We start from the raw sequence: 5,702 nt of genomic DNA, 5'->3' as shown, positions 1-5,702 counted from the left end.
GTGCCTAAAATTAATATTCATGAGTGTTCTCTGTGTAGCTCCTTACCAGTGACTTTGCATATTGATTTTTCAAATCAATGTTGCCTTTAAGAATTCTATGTCCTTCATTGCAAGGACCATCATTTTCTGCTTGGAAAGTACCTAGCACTTCTTGGGCACCACTACAATTAAAATAGTAAATATACAGTGATAAGAGCTAGCTTTATGGTGCTATTACTTTATTTACATCTGTTCTGCAGCTCTGTCACTTTATGTGAAAGGTGTATATACTATTATCCACTATCTTCTTTCCATTTCAGGATCTTTTCTATTGAAGGAGAGAGGCTTAGTCACTTTTAAAAATATATAAACAAATGTGTACACGCAACTACTGGGTTACACCCATTTTCTGTGCTCCTACAAACTTGAAGAAAACCAGTACTTCCTGGAAGGAACAGAAACTACAGTAGAGCTGACCCTGTAGAATTTTACACTTACAGCACCTTGATGCAAAGATCTCAAGTGACTCAATCCTCTCACACTATTCTATCCCATAGGGGTATTGTTATGTAGATTACAGATGAGCAAACTAAGACACAGCAGCCAGGGAGTTCTTTCCAAGGTTATGGAAGGATGAGAAATTGAATCCTGACATCTAAGTCTTTGCTCCAATCACTGAAGACACAGCTACATGTGAGAGTTTACAGCAGTGCAGCTGCATGGTCTTTAATATAGCTACCCTAAGCCAGTGGGGGAGAGCTCTCCCGTCGGCTTACCTACTCCAGCCCCTGTGAGCAGGAGATGCTCTCCCACCAACATAGCACTGTCCACACCAGCGCTAATGTCAGTGTAATTTGTCGTTCGGGGGGTGATTTATTCACATCCATGAATGACAAACTGTAGTGTAGATTGAGGGCTTGTCTCCACTTACTGGGAGATTGACGCACAGTGATCGATCTACCTGGGGTTGATTTAGCAGGTCTAGTGAAGACCCACTAAACCATCCACTGAGTGCTCTCCTGTCAACTCGGTACTCCATTGGAACTAGTAACATAAGGTAAGTCGATGGGAGAGTTTCTCGTTGACGCAGCGCAGGGTAGATACCGGAAGACATCGATCTAAGGTACGTTGACTCCAGCTATGATGTTCATGTACCTGGAGTTGCGTAACTTAGGTTGACTTAGCCCTGTAGTGTAGACCTGCCCATAGCCTTTGTCATACTCTATATATCCTAATCCTTTCCCCCCGCACTGATGCCTTCCACATTACATAATCACAGGCTTGTTTATGCCACAAATCAAAACCCTATCTTACAATAGAAAAATGCCAATGAAATTATTAATTAGTGGAGAAATTGTCTATAATAATGGCTATTTTATACACACAATTCTGTGTAACTACAGTGACCAACTATCAGAGATTCATGTTAGAGAATAAAACTTAGTGTGGTTTCAGAACATATCTACATAATGAGAGATGCACATGATGTAGCCATGCACCATAACATGATGCATACCAGAATTAAACCATGAAGCTTTCTTTACTGAAATACATAATTCTGTGTCCAGAATGCATGGTTTTAAGGCAATTATCAAATGATATTTTGCTGACTCAATTTTTTTTAAGTTGTAAAAATGATCTTCACAAATAAGAGTGGCTGATTTGCTCCCAAAATTCATAAAAAGGGCTTGTGTGACAGTAACTATCATGTGGTAGCTTTGAAGCAAAGGCAGTGAAGTACTCCAACACATTGACAATGTCCACTCACACACATTATACCTCTGCCTAATAAGGTAAAGGCTGCTCCCAATGATATTGAGATGTGTGCACTGGCTTCCTGTGTGACCACATGATTTTGTTGTTCTCTTTCGTTCTCCACACAGTGCAGTTTCTTCCTCTTGCTTTCACCTCAGCTGGGCAGTAGGACCTCTGTGCCCAGTGAGTTCTCATTCTTGAATTGGGGTCTTTATACGTTCTTAATGGCAAGGAGTACCTCTTTAATCTGTTTTGTAAAGTGCCAGGAGCATCTACTGTGCTGTGTAGCCCTAGCAATGGGAAGTTTTACCTCCTTTTATCTGTTTGAATTTGCCACCTTTCAATTTCATTCCCCCCCATCACTTCTATGCTTCCACACAACCCTGCTCTCAACATGCATTTCCCCAGCTCCTCCTCAAGGCCTCCTGCACATCAAGTACATTCAGCCTCTAAACAGTGATTTGTATCAACATTTAAAAGGGGAATTGGAATGTGGTAGGGGAAGTATAGTAGGAATTGTGAATGCAGAGATGCGGGGAGTGGGCATCCCAGCAGTGGGCATCCCAGCAGTGGCAGGGGAAACTAGACTGGAAAAAAGTAGCATGGCTTTTTTGGTTAGTTTTGAATAACTGTCTGTTTGTTTGCTGTTCTCTGTGTGACTTGTTCTAACCAGTTAGGACCTCGGGCCATACGGGGTGGTTGAAGGATGACACAGTGTCACAGGAACCAAGTATGAACGTGGAAAGAGACTTTTTCCTCTCTGTTCACTTATCTTTAGGACACAAAATCACAGCACTGACTCTATGCTCATATACTCACAGCTTTTTCTCCCTGTGCCATACTGTATAAATTGGTCAAACTTCCTTTTTTCTCTGCGTGCAATGCTTGGTCGCTACATATGACATGGTTTCACTATGCACATAATTATAGTTGCACTCAATTTAATTTTTTGAGCATGAGTCCCAGACATCTGAATAGAGGCTTCTCTTTTCCATGCGACTGACCAAAGACGTGTGATGCCAAGGGGGGATTCTCATACTAGTTCTGAGGAAACAACTCAAAAATGTTCAGCTGTTCGCTGTGGAGTCATGGGGTTTTCAACCATCCTTTTTATTCTGAGCTGCCCATTTTCCCATCTAACTCCCTTTTTGACTGTTGCATCAGTTTAATAGCTTTGGCTGCAGGAATTTCTAGGGTAATGTAGTGTACTCTTTTACAGCGACGGAGAGAATCACACTGGTAGATTTGCCACGTTTCCTGCCTGAGAAATGAGAATTCTGAGATCCTCTCTCTAAATGGTTCCCCCAATGGCCGCTTTTCTTCCCAGCTTCATTACAATTATAGTCTAGGGTTTGGAGCTTGTTGTTGTTGGTTCTTTTTATACTTGTTTAGCTTTCCTCGTCATTGTGGTCGGTCATTATTTAAGAACTGACCCAGTATTAAGCCATACTGGGTCAGACCAACGTTTCATCCCAGTATCCTATCTTCTGACAGTGGCTGCTGCCAGAGGCTTCAGAGAGAATATACAGAACAGGGCAATTACTGAATGATCCATCCCTTGTCATAAAGCCTGATTCAATGTCAATCAATGTCCAGATTCTTCATCTCACAGGACACAGGACTCCACCAAAAATCTGTTTCTGTGGATTTCCATGGCACACAAACCAGCCTTTGGACTTGATCCTATGAAGTGCTGATCATCCTAAATTTGCATCAATGTTGATGATAAGTGAGGAGTCTATCAACACCATACAGCATTGTGCCCATAGTTCATGCTGAATTGGGTCTTTCACTCCTGCTGTCTTTCAGAGAGTAGAATGATGCAACTCAATATGAAAAGTCTTCAGTTTTCTTTGGCCTTCTGAAGTTTTGATTGTCAGTGACAGCAGCAAACTTTTATGATAAAGAACTATTTAATTTGTACTGGTACTTTCAAAATGGACGTTAGAGATAGACTAGAACCTGAATGCAAACTCTATAGAACAATAATTTTGTGAGAGTCTGGCTTTGAATCCAAATCAACCCCTTGGATCAGATTCAGAGTGGAACTATTTTCCAGTTCTGTTCAGGAGCAGAAGGATGATTTTGGTCCAACAGAACAAAAATCTCACAAGAACCACCAATATTATAAGATTTCTCCCTTGCAAGGTGCCAGAAATCTTGCAAGATTTTGATATCAACTCTAAATCTGAATCCTAATCCTGACTGAACTCTGATCACCTGTGGAATCTTAAGCTGATCCAAAGCTACTTTACTAGCCCGTCTGTAACGGAGACTTGATATAAATAAATGAATTTACAGAAAGCAGGTGAGAAGCAGTAGCAGTAATAGGGGAAAAATACAATTTCAGTTGAAGCTGATTTGGGGATGGCTTTTTGTTCTTCTCATCATCAGCTTATAGCTGTTGTGAAATAGTAGCAGTTTCCTTTAAAAATAATTGTGTGATTTTATTAAAATTACCATGCCTTTTTTTCATTCAATAATTGTTTTCCTAACATTGCATTTGCTTTTTTTCTCTTTTGCTGTTATCAAGATATAACTAAGAATTTTTCCTCCTTTGAAGAAGCTTAGACAAATGGGTAAACCATGCTGAATATCCCCTGGGGAAAACTTACTTCATTTCTGAAACATTAACAGCAGCAATCAAATGAAATGTGAGCATTTTCAGAGTACATACCATGCCTTAGGACATTTAAGCTAATTTCTTGTGTAAAGGAACTTTTCAGTAATCTTGAAGAAGCTAAAGTATAAAAAAAAAAGACAGTTTTGCCTATCAACTAATTCTAGCATGTATCATCTGCAAATAAATTAGTCACAGTGAGCGCACATGCTAAACTTTTGTCTACATTATAACATGCTTTGCATATTTATATTGCTTAGGTTACATATTTTAATTGGTAGATGTTCCCTAACTTGTTCATGATTGTTCTGATATTGATGTTTTGAGGCAGTCCCCTAGAGAGCACCCCATGTTCCTTCTGTGAGTGTAATTCACTCTGCATGCTGAATTGGAAAGCAGCAGAGTTCAGGGTGTTAAATGAAGTTTGCTGATCTGAAGCAAAGATGTATATGATACATTTACCAGTCTGCAAATCATTTACAATGTGCAAATGTTATAACGCTATAATCAGAACACACCTAGATCTGTGAACCCCACATAGACGAAGTGAAGACTGAGACTAGAGCAGTTATTGTAATAGGAGTTTTTCTCCTGGTCACATTGATCAGGTTCCGAACTGTTGGTGCTGTCTCTGAAGTGGAATAGAAATTTGATTTTATTAGCCAAATTCCACAGCCCAGAAATTTCCCTCTTGTCTCGATAACTCCAATAAGAAAAATTTGATGTCTGCTCTGAAAATATATTGGGTGAGATGGACAAATGTGCTTTATTTTTGTACTTTATTTTTGGCATTGAGAGTAAATATTTTAAATACAGCATTAACATTTCATAGAAAAAGACTGATCTTACAGCAAAGTCAAGGTATGAAATAGATCTGCAAGCAGCTAAATATACAGGCCTACATTATTCAATCAGCTTCCTGGTGGGCGTAGCTTAGTGATATAAACATTAGGTTTGAAAAACCAAAAGTTCAAAATCCAGCAGATTCATCTCCATCCTTTACCCTTCTGGGGAAGAGAACCAGATCACCATCTAGTTGACTATATTGGGATCTTTTAGACCAAGGGTTTGTATGCTCTATGGGAGTGTGAACTAGCACTTGTGCTGGTATGTTGGCCAAACTTTTTCCTCCCTTAACTATTGAGCTGTGTGCGCACATCTGCCTAATGTAATAAAGAAGGAAAAAGGGGCATACACCTATTAGTGCCATCTCAAGAGGCCAACAAAAATCATTTGCTTATTGAAGATGGCATTCTAATGTAGGTAGCACAGAATTGTACCCATTGTAGAAGTACTAAGTATGTACAGGCTGGTCTCTTAACACAGGTTGTTGCTAATAAGTGGAGGT

Source organism: Mauremys mutica, chromosome 1 (genome assembly GCF_020497125.1).
Source record: "Mauremys mutica isolate MM-2020 ecotype Southern chromosome 1, ASM2049712v1, whole genome shotgun sequence".
Taxonomy (NCBI): Eukaryota; Metazoa; Chordata; order Testudines; family Geoemydidae; genus Mauremys; species Mauremys mutica.
Note: the sequence above shows the minus strand (reverse complement) of the source record.